Source organism: Miscanthus floridulus, chromosome 10, assembly GCF_019320115.1.
Source record: "Miscanthus floridulus cultivar M001 chromosome 10, ASM1932011v1, whole genome shotgun sequence".
In the NCBI taxonomy this organism is placed as follows: Eukaryota; Viridiplantae; Streptophyta; class Magnoliopsida; order Poales; family Poaceae; genus Miscanthus; species Miscanthus floridulus.
In genome coordinates, this window is record NC_089589.1 from 67,528,840 (window position 1) to 67,542,863 (window position 14,024).

A 14,024-nucleotide genomic window follows, 5' to 3' on the forward strand; every position below is an offset into this window, starting at 1 on the left:
TAGCTCAAGCTGTTTATGTCAGTGCTGATTTCCCATTCCCTTTACATTTGTGTCCTGGTCTAACCATACAATCTTAGAATTAAGAAAGATATAATGTTATTTATATCCTATTCTCTATGATCCTTGGTTTCTGGTGCTGTGGTTTCTTTGTCTATTTTAGCTTATCTGCAAATGTATTTGTATCAATAATGACTGAGAACAACATTGTTCAAGCTTATTCATTCATTATCTGTGTGATGCAGGCGTCCCCTGAATGGATTTTTTCACTGAGTATGGTGAGGGAAGCAGGTACAAGATAGAAGAGGTCATAGCAAAAGGAAGTTACGGGGTGTGGTTTGCTCTGCTTTGGACACTCACACTGGTGAAAAGGTTGCAATAAAGAAAAATGAAATATTTGAACTTGTGTCTGATGCAACACGTATACTTCGTGAGATCAAGCTGCTTCGGCTCCTGCGACATCCGGATATTGTAGAAATAAAACATATTTTACTTCCTCCATCAAGGAGGGACGACGACAACAACAAAGTCTTTAAGTCCCAAACAAGTTGTGGTAGGCTAGAGTTGAAACCCACCAGAAGCAATTAAGGTTCAGGCACGTAGATAGCTATCTTCCAAACACTCCTATCTAAGACTAAGTCTTTGGGTATATTTCATCCTTTCAAGTCTTCTTTTATTGCCTCTATCTAAGTCAACTTTAGTCTTCCTCTGTCTCTCTTTATGTTACTATCCTGGTTTAGGATTTCATTACGCACCTGTGTTTCTGGAGATCTCCGTTGGACATGTCCAAACCATCTCAACCGGTGTTGGACAAGCTTTTCTTCAATTGGTGCTATCCCTAATTTATTATGTATGTCATCGTTCCGAACTCGATCTCTTCTTGTATGACCGCAAATCCAACGCAACATACGCATTTCCACGACACTTATCTGTTGAACATGTCGTCTTTTGTAGGTCAACATTCTGCACCATACAATATAGCAGGTCTAATCGCCGTCCTATAAAATTTGTCTTTTAGCTTCCGTGGTACCCTTTTGTCACATAGGACACCAGATGCTTGCCGCCACTTCATCCACCCTGCTTTGATTCTATGGTTAACATCTTCATCAATATCTCTGTCTCTCTGTAGCATTGTCCTAAATATCGAAAGTTATCCTTCCTAGGCATTACTTGATCTTCCAAACTAATATCTTCCTCCTCCCGAGTAGTAGTGCTGAAGTCACATCTCATATACTTAGTTTTAGTTCTACTGAGTCTAAAACCTTTGGACTCCAAAGTCTCCCACCATAACTCTAGTTTCTGATTCACTCCTGTCCGGTTTTCATCAACTAGCACTACATCGTTCGCGAAAAGCATACACAAGGGATGTTCCCTTGTATGTTCCTTGTGACCTCATCCATCACTAAGGCAAACAAATAAGGGCTCAAAGCTGTCCCTTGATGTAGTTCTATCCTAATCGAAAAGTCATCCGTGTCTTCATCACTTGTTCGAACTCTAGTCATAACATTGTTGTACATGTCCTTAATGAGCCCGACGTACTTCATTGGGACTTTATGTTTGTCCAAAGCCCACCACATAACATGTCTTGGTATTTTATCATAAGCCTTCTCCAAATCAATAAAAACCATGTGTAGGTCCTTCTTCTTCTCCTTATACCGCTCCATAACTTATCTTATTAAGAAAATGGCTTCCATGGTTGACCTTCCAAGCATGAAACCAAATTGGTTTATAGAGACCCGCGTTATTGCTCTCAAGCGATGCTTGATAACTCTCTCCCATAGCTTTATATTATGGCTCATCAACTTAATTCCCCGGTAATTAGTACAACTTTGAATATCCCATTTGTTCTTGTAGATCGGTACCAATATACTTCTCCTCCACTCATCAGGCATCTTGTTCGATCGAAAAATATGGTTGAACAGCTTGGTTAGCCATACTATAGCTATGTCCCCGAGGCATCTCCACACCTCGATTGGGATACCATCCGGTTCCATCGTCTTATCTCCTTTCATCCTTTTCAACGCCTCTCTGACCTCAGATCCTTGGATTCTCCGCACAAAGTGCCTATTGGTGTCATCAAAAGAGTCATCCAACTGAAATATTGTGTCCGTATTCTCACCATTGAACAATTTATCAAAATACTCTTGTCATCGATGTCGGATCTCATCCTCCTTCACCAAGAGATGCTCTCTTTCGTCCTTAATGCACTTAACTTGGTTGAAGTCCCTTGTCTTTCTCTTACGAACCCTAGCCATCCTATAAATGTCCTTTTCTCCTTCCTTCGTACTCAAACGTTGGTAAAGATTCTCGTACGCTCTACCCTTTGCCACACTTACAACTCGCTTTACAGTCTTCTTTGCCACCTTGTACTTCTCTATGTTGTCCACACTCCTGTCATGGTACAAGCGTCTATAGCATTCTTTCTTCTCCTTAATAGCCCTTTGGACTTTCTCGTTCCACCACCAAGTATCTTTAGCCTCGTCTCTATTTCCTTTGGTTACCCCACACACCTCTGAGGCCACCTTCCAAATGTTGGTTGCCATCTTCTCTCACATGTTGTTTATGTCCTCGTCTTCCTTCCAAGAGCCTTCTTTGATAACCCTTTTCCTGAATACCTCTGACGTCTCCCCTTTCAGTTTTCACCACTTTGTTCTTTCAATCTTAGCTTGTTTATCCCTACGGGCACGCACCTGAAAACGAAAGTCCGCCACCAAAAGCTTATGTTGAGAAACAACACACTCCCCTGGTATCACCTTGCAACCCAAGCATGCTCGTTTGTCCTTTCTTCTTGTGAAGACAAAGTCAATCTGGCTAGAGTGTTGTCCGCCGCTGAAGGTCACTAAATGAGATTCTCTCTTTCTAAAGAAAGTGTTGGCTATCATCAGGTCAAAAGCTACCGTGAAGTCCAGAACTTCTTCCCCCTCCTGATTCCTACTACCATACCCAAAACCTCCATGAACTGCCTCAAAACCAGCGCTTGTAGTACCTACATGCCCATTAAGATCTCCTCCTATAAAAAGCTTCTCACTACTAGGTACAGCTCTAATCAGGCCATCTAAGTCTTCCTAGAACTGTCTCTTAGCACTCTCGTCGAGGCCTAGTTGGGGGGCATACGCACTAATTACGTTCAAGACCATATCACCAATGACAAGCTTGACTAAGATAATCCTATCTCCTTGTCTTCTCACTCCCACCACACTATTCTTGAGGCTCTTATCAATCAAAACTCCTACTCCATTTCTATTCGCAACTGTCCCTGTGTACCAAAGCTTGAAACCTGTATTGTCCACTTTCTTCGCCTAGGAGGGAATTCAAGGATATATATGTTGTGTTTGAACTCATGGAGTCTGATTTACACCAAGTTATAAAGGCTAACGATGACTTGACTCCAGAACACTATCAATTTTCCCTGTATCAATTACTTCGAGGATTGAAGTACATACATACAGGTAACTAGTTATTCTCATTTGAAAAATCTTCCCTTTACATATTCTAACCTTTTTCTTCAAGGAGTGCTGTTTCTAGAAGTGAATGGTCCTCTGTCATCAATAGTCATTATGTTTTAGATGCATGTAATTTTCATCAGTATTCTTTTCATTTTCCACATGTTAACCATAATTGTTGTTTTAGGAAAAACCTTTTGCCCCTAATTAAGTATGCTAGCTGTTCCAGGTGGAACGTGCCCATATACCCATGTTTCTTAGTGGAATAATGGAATAGAAAGTTGTAGGATGCTAGGATATTTATAATTAGGTGAGATACTAACTACCTGGCCAGGAAAACTACACTCGGTTTTCTTTTACTTCTCCTTTTATCACTTGATTGGTATATTATGCTCACACTGCAATTCATATTTTTTAACTATTAGCTGCTAAAAATTAGCTGGGGTGGATCCAAATAGGCTTAGTTAATAGGCCAGCTAAAAATCACCCAGCGAACAACTATCTCACTGGCTGCCCCAACCCAGTTAATAGATAGTGAAAAAACACTTTTCTATCCATGTGCTCTACCAATAGCCTCTAAAAGGTGAATGGCATGATTGACAAAACCATAAATGCACCCACCTTTTAGCTCCTAGATCCAAACAACACCTAACTAATAGGTAGCCAACTATGAGCTGCTAGTGGATCCAAATGGGGCCATAGCCAACAATTGCTGCATATGGTCATGGGGGGCGACATAGATCTCATGCAGACGATTGAGACAAGGCCAAGTAGAATCCTCCTAGTACGCGCACGGTGGCTAATATCATTTCGTCAAAAAGGAGGCTATGTCAGCTTTTTTTATTTTTTATTCTAATAATGTCTAGCCATCTTAGTATCTGGAAGTGAAACAAGATTTTTCATTCTGGTGCAAATCAAGCTTCTCCGTTGCCTGCAGGAATTTAATTTTTTTTATTACTTCGTCGTCTCAATCAGGTTTTCATATGGTGTCACGAGTATAGCAGGTGCCCATGCAGGGAGCAGCCAACCCTAGCCAGCCAAATTTAGGTGCTAAACATATCTCTTTTTGTAATTTGTTTGGGTAAGATCGATTACTTACCAAACAGTTAATTTCCATTTTTAGGCCCTATCTCCTATATGGGATCAGGCTGTCGGAATCATGAAGTTATCTCGGTTTCTTTCCTCTTTCTTTTCCTTATGTTTCTGTTACTCCTGTGCATCTCCACCCACATTGCATTCTTTCACTCTATACATGGCCCTGCCGATACCTTGTGTAACTGTTCCTCTTCCCCCCAGTTACCTATAGCTACACACTTTGCCCATGGAACATGGTTCTACTTCTAGAATTTGATTCAAGAATAGCTTTCCTAGGTATGCTTGTCACATTTTAATTTGTGTCCTGCTTGGTATACTATTCTTCTTAAGACCCTATAATTTGTTGCAGAGGTGCAGTCATTTTTAATTTCCCATGAGAAGCATGCTTGAAACAAGAGCGATACACACAACATGGCTTTACAACTCTTTACATCCAAGAGATCATAGAGTTCAGATAACATGGGTGGTGACTAACTTTGGAGGGTTTAAAAAAACAACCTGCCTGGGAAAGACCACCCCCACGGCATTGCACTTAAGAAGAAGCTTCTCTCAGGCCAAGAAACACCCTGAAGGCCAGTTGCCCTGGATGTGCTACCAAGTGCCAGGACTGGTTACACGTATAACTTAGGACCGCAACCGACGAGGAGTGTTTTTTTAACAGAGGCTTGTTTAAATTCGCTCCCACGGGGAGTTGAGCCCAGTACTAGGGGCCCTATTTGAGCCATGCTAACCAGTCACGTGGTTGTGATTTGTCATATGCTGTATATGAAGTATTTCCCTTGTGGTACAAAGGAGGATTTTCCTAATTTTTTTGTATGATTAGAAATAGCTGACTCTTGCAATAATAATAGCTAATTGTTGTCTTCTTGTGTCAAATGGAAGTCTTGCAGAAGCTATATTCTCTAGTTGCACTAGTCAATTTGTACAAACAAACAATAATATTTTCATCAATAAGTAAATGTGGCAAAAATTTAGGAACTAGAAAGCAGAACGAGCAAAACTTTTTTGTAAATACACCATTCTATCTTGTTCTGGTCATTAACGTCAATATCAATTAATCCAATGCATTCTATTCATTGTTTTTTTTTTTGCACAGCAAATGTGTTTCACCGAGACCTAAAACCAAAAAATATTTTGGCCAATGCTGATTGCAAGCTTAAAATATGTGATTTTGGACTTGCAAGAGTAGCTTTCAATGATACTCCTACTGCCATCTTCTGGACGGTACACAAAACTCAACTCTCATGTATAAAAACACATTAATGTTATACATGGCCATCATTTTAACATTTATTGTTTAATATACTTTTAGGATTATGTTGCAACAAGATGGTACCGAGCTCCTGAGCTGTGTGGATCTTTTTTCTCTAAGGTTAGTGATCTGATGATTGATATGAATCCTCACGCTTGAATGTCAGTGATTTTTTTCCTTTTATGTTAATCTGGTAAACATGTCTAGGATCCAGGAGTTCTAAATTTCATAATGTTTCTAGTTCTACCTGATGTGATTGCTTGTATACATGGACTAGGTTGTAAGCCTGTAAAATGTAATCTTGTGTGTATCGCGACATTTGTAATCACTTTTACTTTTGTAATGTACATGATGTTATTTGTTCAACCTGCTTCTGTTAGAGGAGTCAAGGGCCTATTGAGCCTTAGCCCGTTAGGGTTAATTAGTCGCTTGCTTAGGAGTCAAGTAAACCTATCTATATAAGGAGAGGAGATGTATCAATAGAGATTAGAAGGAAATCCCTTCTCTCTTGCCGGCCGTGGGCGAAGCCCCGCGGCCGGCCTCCCCCTGCGCCCCTAGCCCTAGCTGCCGCCACCACCACGTGAACAGTACCCGCGGATACTGTAGCGTTGCGGGTACTGTAGCACGCACATCGCTGCCACTTCCCTCAACTCGCTCCTCTCGATCCCAACAACCCCAACGCCATCCATAACAATCTGATATCAGAGACCATGGCTAGATCCTACGCCGCTGTGCCCTTCTCCACACCGCTCGGCGCACATCCCTGGGCTGCGCCGGCCCTGTTCTCCGTAGCGCCGCCGGCCGGATCCTACGCCGCCGTGCCCATCTCCACGCCGCTCGGCACACATCCTTGGGCTACGCTGGCCCTGTCCTCCGCAGCTCCGCCCGTGTTCACCACCGCCACAGCCACTGTGGCGCCCTTGCCTGCGCAGCAGCCTGCACCTTCCACAGGCGCCTTCGGTGAGTGGATGGCGACCTTCGACCACCTGCAGCGCCAGATGGACGTCCTCGCGACCCTCGTCCATAACATTGGCGCACAGCCGGCGTCGGTGCCCTCATCCGCGGGCGCGCAGTCGGCGGGCCTCGTCCTCGGCGTGCCGGTGCCTCCATTCATAGGTGCACAGCCGGGCGATCAGATCGCCACTGCGGCAGCAACCGTGCAAGTGGCGCTTGCGCAGAAGAGTGATTGTCAGTCTGCGACGGTGCGATTACAGGCTGCAGCACGTGGCCTCCTAGCGCGGCGCCGACTGCAGGAGATGCGCCGGCAGATGCATGAGGCGGCCTTGACGGCGATCGACCTCGGCAAGGGGGGCACGGCCTCGCCCTGTCGAACGGCCAACAACAACCACGCCGACCAGTTGCTGTCTCTAGGCGCGAGCATGGGGCTGTTCCCGCAGGCGGCGCACTCCAGTTCTATGGGAGTGATGATAGAAGAAGCGCACTCCTCTTTGTCACCGGCGGAGACGCACTGCCTAGCGCTGCCGCGTTTCGCTGTCGGCCGCCACGAGGTCGTCTCCGCTGGTCGCTGTTGCGATTGATTCCAGACAGCCGTACCCGTGCAACCCTCTCGTTTCGATGGTCTCCATGGGATCCAGGCGGCTACACGAGCCTGTCCAGCACGCGGAGGGTGTCCGCCGCATCTTCAGGATTCAAGAATAAAGAGTCGAGTTTATTTGAAATAAGCCGAGATGTAAAAGGCTTGTTCTTAGGTGTTCAGTTTGTGTCCAGTGAAGCCATAGTTAGCATCATTGTTAGGTCGCAGCTCGAGGACGAGCTGCATGTCCGGGTGGGGAGTAGTGTTAGAGGAGTCAAGGGCCTATTGGGCCTTAGCCCGTTAGGGTTAATTAGTCGCTTGCTTAGGAGTCAAGTAAACCTCTCTATATAAGGAGAGGAGATGTATCAATCTAATCAAGCAAGAGATTAGAAGGAAATCCCGCGGCCGGCCTCCCCCTGCGGCCCTAGCCCTAGCCGCCGCCACCACCACATGAACAGTACCCGCGGATACTGTAGCGCTATGGGTACTGTAGCACGCACATCGCCGCCACTTCCCTCAACTCGCTCCTCTCGATCCCAACAACCCCAACGCCATCCATAACACCTTGAATTTTCTCACATACTTCTGTATCAAATATTATTATACTACTATTGTTACTATTACTAATACTCTTTGCTTTTTACCCTGTTATTTTTTTTGGTAGCTTGTGTTGGAATAAAAGGTTCTTCTGTGTTTTTGTTTCTCTGTGCATAAAATTGGATGCTGCATAGTTCCAGCATTCTAGACATGCTTCTGTGCTGTAGATTCTCTGGAGCATTGTTGAACATTATTATGTTTTGTATTGTTGCAGTATACTCCAGCAATAGATGTATGGAGCATTGGCTGTATATTTGCAGAGCTTTTAACTGGAAAACCTCTCTTCCCTGGGAAAAATGTGGTACATCAACTTGATATAATTACAGATCTCCTGGGAACACCATCTCCTGAAGCAATCTCTAGGGTGGGTATTTTTACATATAAAAGAGTCGCTTGTCATCTTCAATTACTTTCTAATGATGTCTGCTACATGTACTCTTCATGGAACAGATTCGAAATGAGAAGGCCAAGCGCTACCTGAGCAGTATGAGGCGGAAAAGGCCTATACCGCTTAGAAATTTCCAAATGCAGATCCACTTGCATTATGTTTATTGGAGAAGATGCTAGCTTCTGATCTGAAAGATAGGCCAAGTGCAGAGGAGTTTTTTTTTTTTTTTTTAATAATCTGCTTGTTTTCCTATCAAATAGCAGCATCTGTCCTCTGAATGTTAACAACATCTAATTGACCTTATACATTCAGGCCCTTGCTGATCCATATTTCAAGAACATAGCCAATGTGGATAGAGAACCATCAGCACAGCCTGTGACAAAGCTGGAATTTGAGTTTGAGAGGCAGAGGATTACCAAAGAAGATATAAGGGAACTCATTTACAGAGAAATTCTGGAGTATCATCCAAATATGTTGAGAGAATTCCTTGAGGGGACCGAGTCAACTGGTTTCATGTACCCAAGGTGTGTTGTCATGCCAAGTTTTTTTTTCTCTCATTGCATCAAAATATGACTGAAGTCCTGTCAGTGGGGTGTGTGTGTGTTGTAGCTCCTATTAATGCAATGATGCACAGCTTCCCTGCATGTTCGTTCAAAAATATAAATTTAGACTGTCTAGTTCTTTGTTAAACACTCTTAGACGTTTTTATCTTGTTATTACTGCTATTTAAAAAAAAAAAATGAATACTAGTATGGCACAGTTAGGCGCATACTACCTCCATCCCAAAAAAAATTCTGATGTTTATGTTTTGTCTAAAGTCAAACTATCTTAAGTTTGACCAAGTTTATAGAGAAGGTCCACATAAGAAATGTACTATGCAAATATTATCCATGATGAATCTAATGGTACTTATTTGGTAATATAAATATTGTTTATTTGTATAAATTTGGTCAAAAATAAGATAGTTAATAGTTTGACTTAGGACAAAGGGTAATAATTGGTACTTAACTGTTTTGCAGATGTAATGAATAATTGGGGAAAAGTAATTGCAGGAAACTACAGATTACAAATGAACATTTTGGTGTACCATGCATATAATTTTAAACTCAATTTATTTGGAGAGTAACAAACAAAGATCAGAGTAGACATATATATTTTGTTCTGTTGAAGTGGGAGGGGTGATGGTTGATTGAACTGGACTCTGCTGCATCATTCGACTAAACTGAATTGCATTACTCTGCTTGCAGTGCTGTGGATCATTTTAAGAGGCAATTTGCATATCTTGAAGAACACTACGCAAAGGGATCAACAGCAGCTCCACCTGAGAGGCAACACAACTCTCTTCCAAGGTAATATTTCCATTCCCTCTTGTGATTTACTTTAACTAAAAACCTAACATTTGACTGAGTGCATCTTTTTCTATACTTGACACTTGTGCATAAACAGGCCTTGTGTGTTATATTCGGATAATCGAACTAAAAGCACAGCCAATGTCATGGAGGATCTTTCCAAGTGTGTAATCAGAGATGAACGCAGAGGGGACAGCTAGATTCTTCCTCTGTTGGTGCAAATCGAGTTCCTCAAGGTGAGCACATGTAGCCTCCAAAAAGCTATTGGCACATCATTGTTGCTAACAACATAAAGTAATATCTTTTTGCTATACATCAATAATCTTCAGTGGCAGGTTTGCAACCAATTCCTATTTAGCAGCATGTGTTCCATTCATCACTTAAGTCATGATTGTTTAATTTGTTCATGGTCTACTCCCTGGTGTCATGCAAATTGGCCACTTTGGTGTCTAAATTATACTTCCTCATTGTGATGTTATGGACATGGTCATTCCGCATGATGCATCTTGGACTGCTATTTTCTATATATACTTATGATTGTGCATCTTGTTCATGTTGGAAGTGGAATGGAAGCATAAATTTTATCTTGAAGAAAGTATGGAATAGTTGAGTAAATTGTTCATGTTGATTAATACAAGCAATCAACTCAAGCTCAAGCTCCACAGTCCAACAAAAAACATTTTTTTTTCTGAAAAGGAATTGTTTTTTTCTCACGCAGGAGAGCTGTGTATCATTATATTAAGAAGAAAAAGGGTTTAGAACAGAAACAACACCACACCACCCTCACTTAACAAAACACCATGATTGTGCCTTCAAACACAACTCAACCTGACCACGACCCACAACCAGCAGCCTCTAGGACTGGCCATAAGTTGGTGCAAGGGCAACAAGGTAGGAAACGCCGTGCCTGGCCACACTCCAAAGATGAAGCTCTTCCCTTGCTGAAGTCATCACTGTAGTTAAACTAGGGGGGTAGCTTCTGCTATCTTTTTTTCCATTTGGATTTTTTTTGCTCCAAATGTTTTGGGGCATCCCGACAATTATATACCTGCTAATCCGATGCCCACCCCGCCTCATATTGTGCCACCATAAAAAGCGCAACGGCGGACTTACGGTGAATCCAGATTGACCAAGCACCTAGGATGACAATCAAATTTAGCCCCTTCTTGACCTGTTCAGAAACTCTCCACAGCATTTGCCCACCACTCAAAGGATGTTTTGTTAGGTTGTGGACAAAGAGACTGCAGACCGACCAGACGTAGCAAACTGAACCATATTTGTGCAAAAACACAAGCCAACAGCAAGTGATCAATTTTCTCTTCCTGGTCACACAGGACGCAACACTCATGATGTTGAAGACCTCTTCGAGCAAGACGACCAGCTGACCAGCATCTGTTGTGGCAACTAACCACATGAAAAACTTACACTTGCCTGATGCCCAAAAAGGAATTGACTTAAATTCATCAATTTATCACCTCAAATATAGCTACCCAAAAGAAACCTCAAATATAGCTACCCAAAAGAAAAAGTCCTCACAAAATTAGGCTGACAACAATGCAGCACAAGAAGCTCATTATAAAGAAACTAAATGTGCCTGACCCAATTCAAATTAGTCACACCTTGCTAGGTGAGAGTGAGTCAACACAATCACCAGAAAATTTGGGTGGTCCGGGTTGCCACTCGGGGCTGAGGGAACCGAGTTCCAGGTTTCTGAGAACACTGGTCGAAGTGGTTAGTTTGGGTCAAGTGACCCCAACTAATCTGGTCGATGAGCTTTGATATGCCACGTATGAGTAGTTACAGAAGATGAACCTTTGTGCTTTGGTCCGTTATAAATTTGTAAGATTAGAGACATAAAAGAAAAGGAACAATGTAAGATGGGCTTTTGTGCTTTGATCCATTCAGCCCACCTAATGTTCTGCCTTATGCCCATAAGTAGAGCCTCTCTCTTTCCCTCCCTCCCTCCCTCTCTCTGCGAGGGCACAACGCGAGTAGTCCCTTTCTTCCTCGTTTCTCTCTGCTCCCAACTCCATCAGCGCCGCCAAGATTAGCTCCGTCATCATTGAGCTGACTCTGTGGTTGCCAAATATGTTCTTTGCTCCATCTGTCCTCACTGTATGCATCCAAACTCAGTCCTCACTGTATGCATCCAAACTCAGTTCCCTTTGCAGATCAGGCAGAGCAATCCTGCGGTGGCTGCAGATGGAAAGCATCTATAAGCCCGTAATCAAATAGGGTTAAACTTCAAAAGGAACTTGTTCCTGCAGCATGCACACATCTGAGCTCATGGGCCAGTAATAAGCAAGTTGTCTTGGATGGGTCACACATATGTTCGTACTTGAGAGACTAATTTTATTTTGTTTACCTTTTCATTATATCAAATTTAAATTTGAATGTTTTGTTCCAAAAAGCTCTAGAATTTTGTGTCATGCTAGTAACCTTTCAGTAGGATCTGATATTTTCTCTAAAATAGAATACTGAACACTGCACCCTGTCACCCACCTCACTTTCTTGTTTTGACCCCTTGGGGTCCCTTTCAAGTCATCCTGAGCTTGTCACCATGCTAAACGTAATGGGCTAAAATGGCTGTGTGCTAAACTAGTGGGATGAATTTGTTTATCAATTATTTGTGCACTTTGGTATCTACTTTTGTTTGTCAATGGTTTTACCACTGGTGTTCTGGACAATTGATCCATGGCAATAGGTTCTTATTTGTTTTGTTGGGAATTATAGATTTTCTGTATTAAATTATATCCTGGACTTGTTTTTTCTAATGAAAAATTTTCTATTCTCTTTAGTGGATTTTTCTGTTATTTCTCATTCATTTTGGGTTACTTCAAATGGCAGGTGGTGCTTCAAGGCCTGCTAGAGTGGTTGGTTCTGCAATGCGATATGGTAACAGTTCATCATCTGCTGCCTACCAATATGAACAGAGAAGGACAGCTAAAAACCCAGCAATTGGTGCTACTGGTGTTTCACCTAGGGGCTCATACTCCAGAACAATTCCTACCTGCAAGAGCGAAACAAGCGAGACTGACAGGATTGATGCAAGCCAAACTAGACAGCCAAAGCCATACATCCCAAACAAACTACCTACTACAGTAGATGGCCGGAATGGTCACTGGTAGGTTTACCTGCAATCTACCAGCAAACATAACAAAATATCTGCAGATCTCTTCATATGGTATCTCTGAGACATCCTGACACAGTTAAAGATGACATCCTGTACAGAGTGAACATTTTTCTGGGACAGTCTGAGCTGAACTGTAATTCAAGCAGGCTTGATGGGCTGCTTGGTTCCATGTAGATTTGGCCTTCACTAGCTGATTGATGATTCAGATTAATCATGTACGGTGTATAGTAAAAGTATTGTGGTAGGCAGCAAGAGGCTGCTAGCCTGCTACTGACATAGCTTTGTTCTTGAAACTATACACGCTGTCTGATCGTTTCTGTAACATGTAACATTGAGATTGAATTCGTAGAAATATTGTTTCTTGTAGCTTTCGATTCAAATTTAGTAACAATCAACTATTTGTTTTTACAATGGAATCTTAGAAGACGTCAATTTGTGTACTTGTATCAAGCTTTCTCTGGAACCTATGGTTGTAATTTATAACGAATTGTGTGCGGGGCGAACGGTAAGTGACGTTCAATAAGTAGCAAAGGGCGGTGTTTCTTGTGACTTGTGAGAACATTGCTCGGGCCCCTTTTACAACGATTGAAGTCGAAAGATAGCACTATAGCAGGTTTCAGATCGGCATTATACCTACCTATAAAAACCCAAAACCCCCTTATTTCTCTACAATTTCTGATTTTGTAGTCCCTATTATCCCATAGATTATACCTGTCTAAAGAAGATATGTGCGTTATTGCACTAAGAGAGAAGAAACGGCAAATAGCCAGTTACCACCTCACATGATCATATACGAGCTAAATAAGGCCATGTTTGGTTCTCTAGTCCATGTGTCGGGTACCATAAAAAGGGGTCCTCTAAGTAAGAACCGAAAAAATCGCTTAAACCCTGTAAAAATCGAAGCCAAGAGACAACTACTGGCTAACCCCCATCTTGTCCGAGGCTCGGCTGGACCGCCCGGCTCACCTCGAACAGATTCTTCGCCTCGCTCGAGGCCCCGCCCGTAAGGCCTCGGATGAGGTGCCGGTTCTCTGCCTCGCTCGAGGCCTCGCACGTAAGGCCTCAGATGAGGTGCCGATTCTCCGCCTCGCTCGAGGCCCCGCACGTAAGGCCTCGGGCAAGGTACCGATTCTCCGCCTCGCTTGAGACCCCGCACGTAAGGCCTCGGACGAGGTACCGATTCTCCGCCTCGCTCGAGGCCGGCTCGGCAGTCACTCCGTCACCGCCGCCTCGACC

General features: G+C 43.0%; 1 pseudogene; it reads left to right on the top strand.

The window, feature by feature from the left end:
• Positions 1-253: 253 nt before the first annotated feature.
• LOC136486704 (mitogen-activated protein kinase 15-like) lies at positions 254-13,220 on the top strand (annotated as a pseudogene).
• The last annotated feature ends 804 nt before the right edge of the window (positions 13,221-14,024 follow it).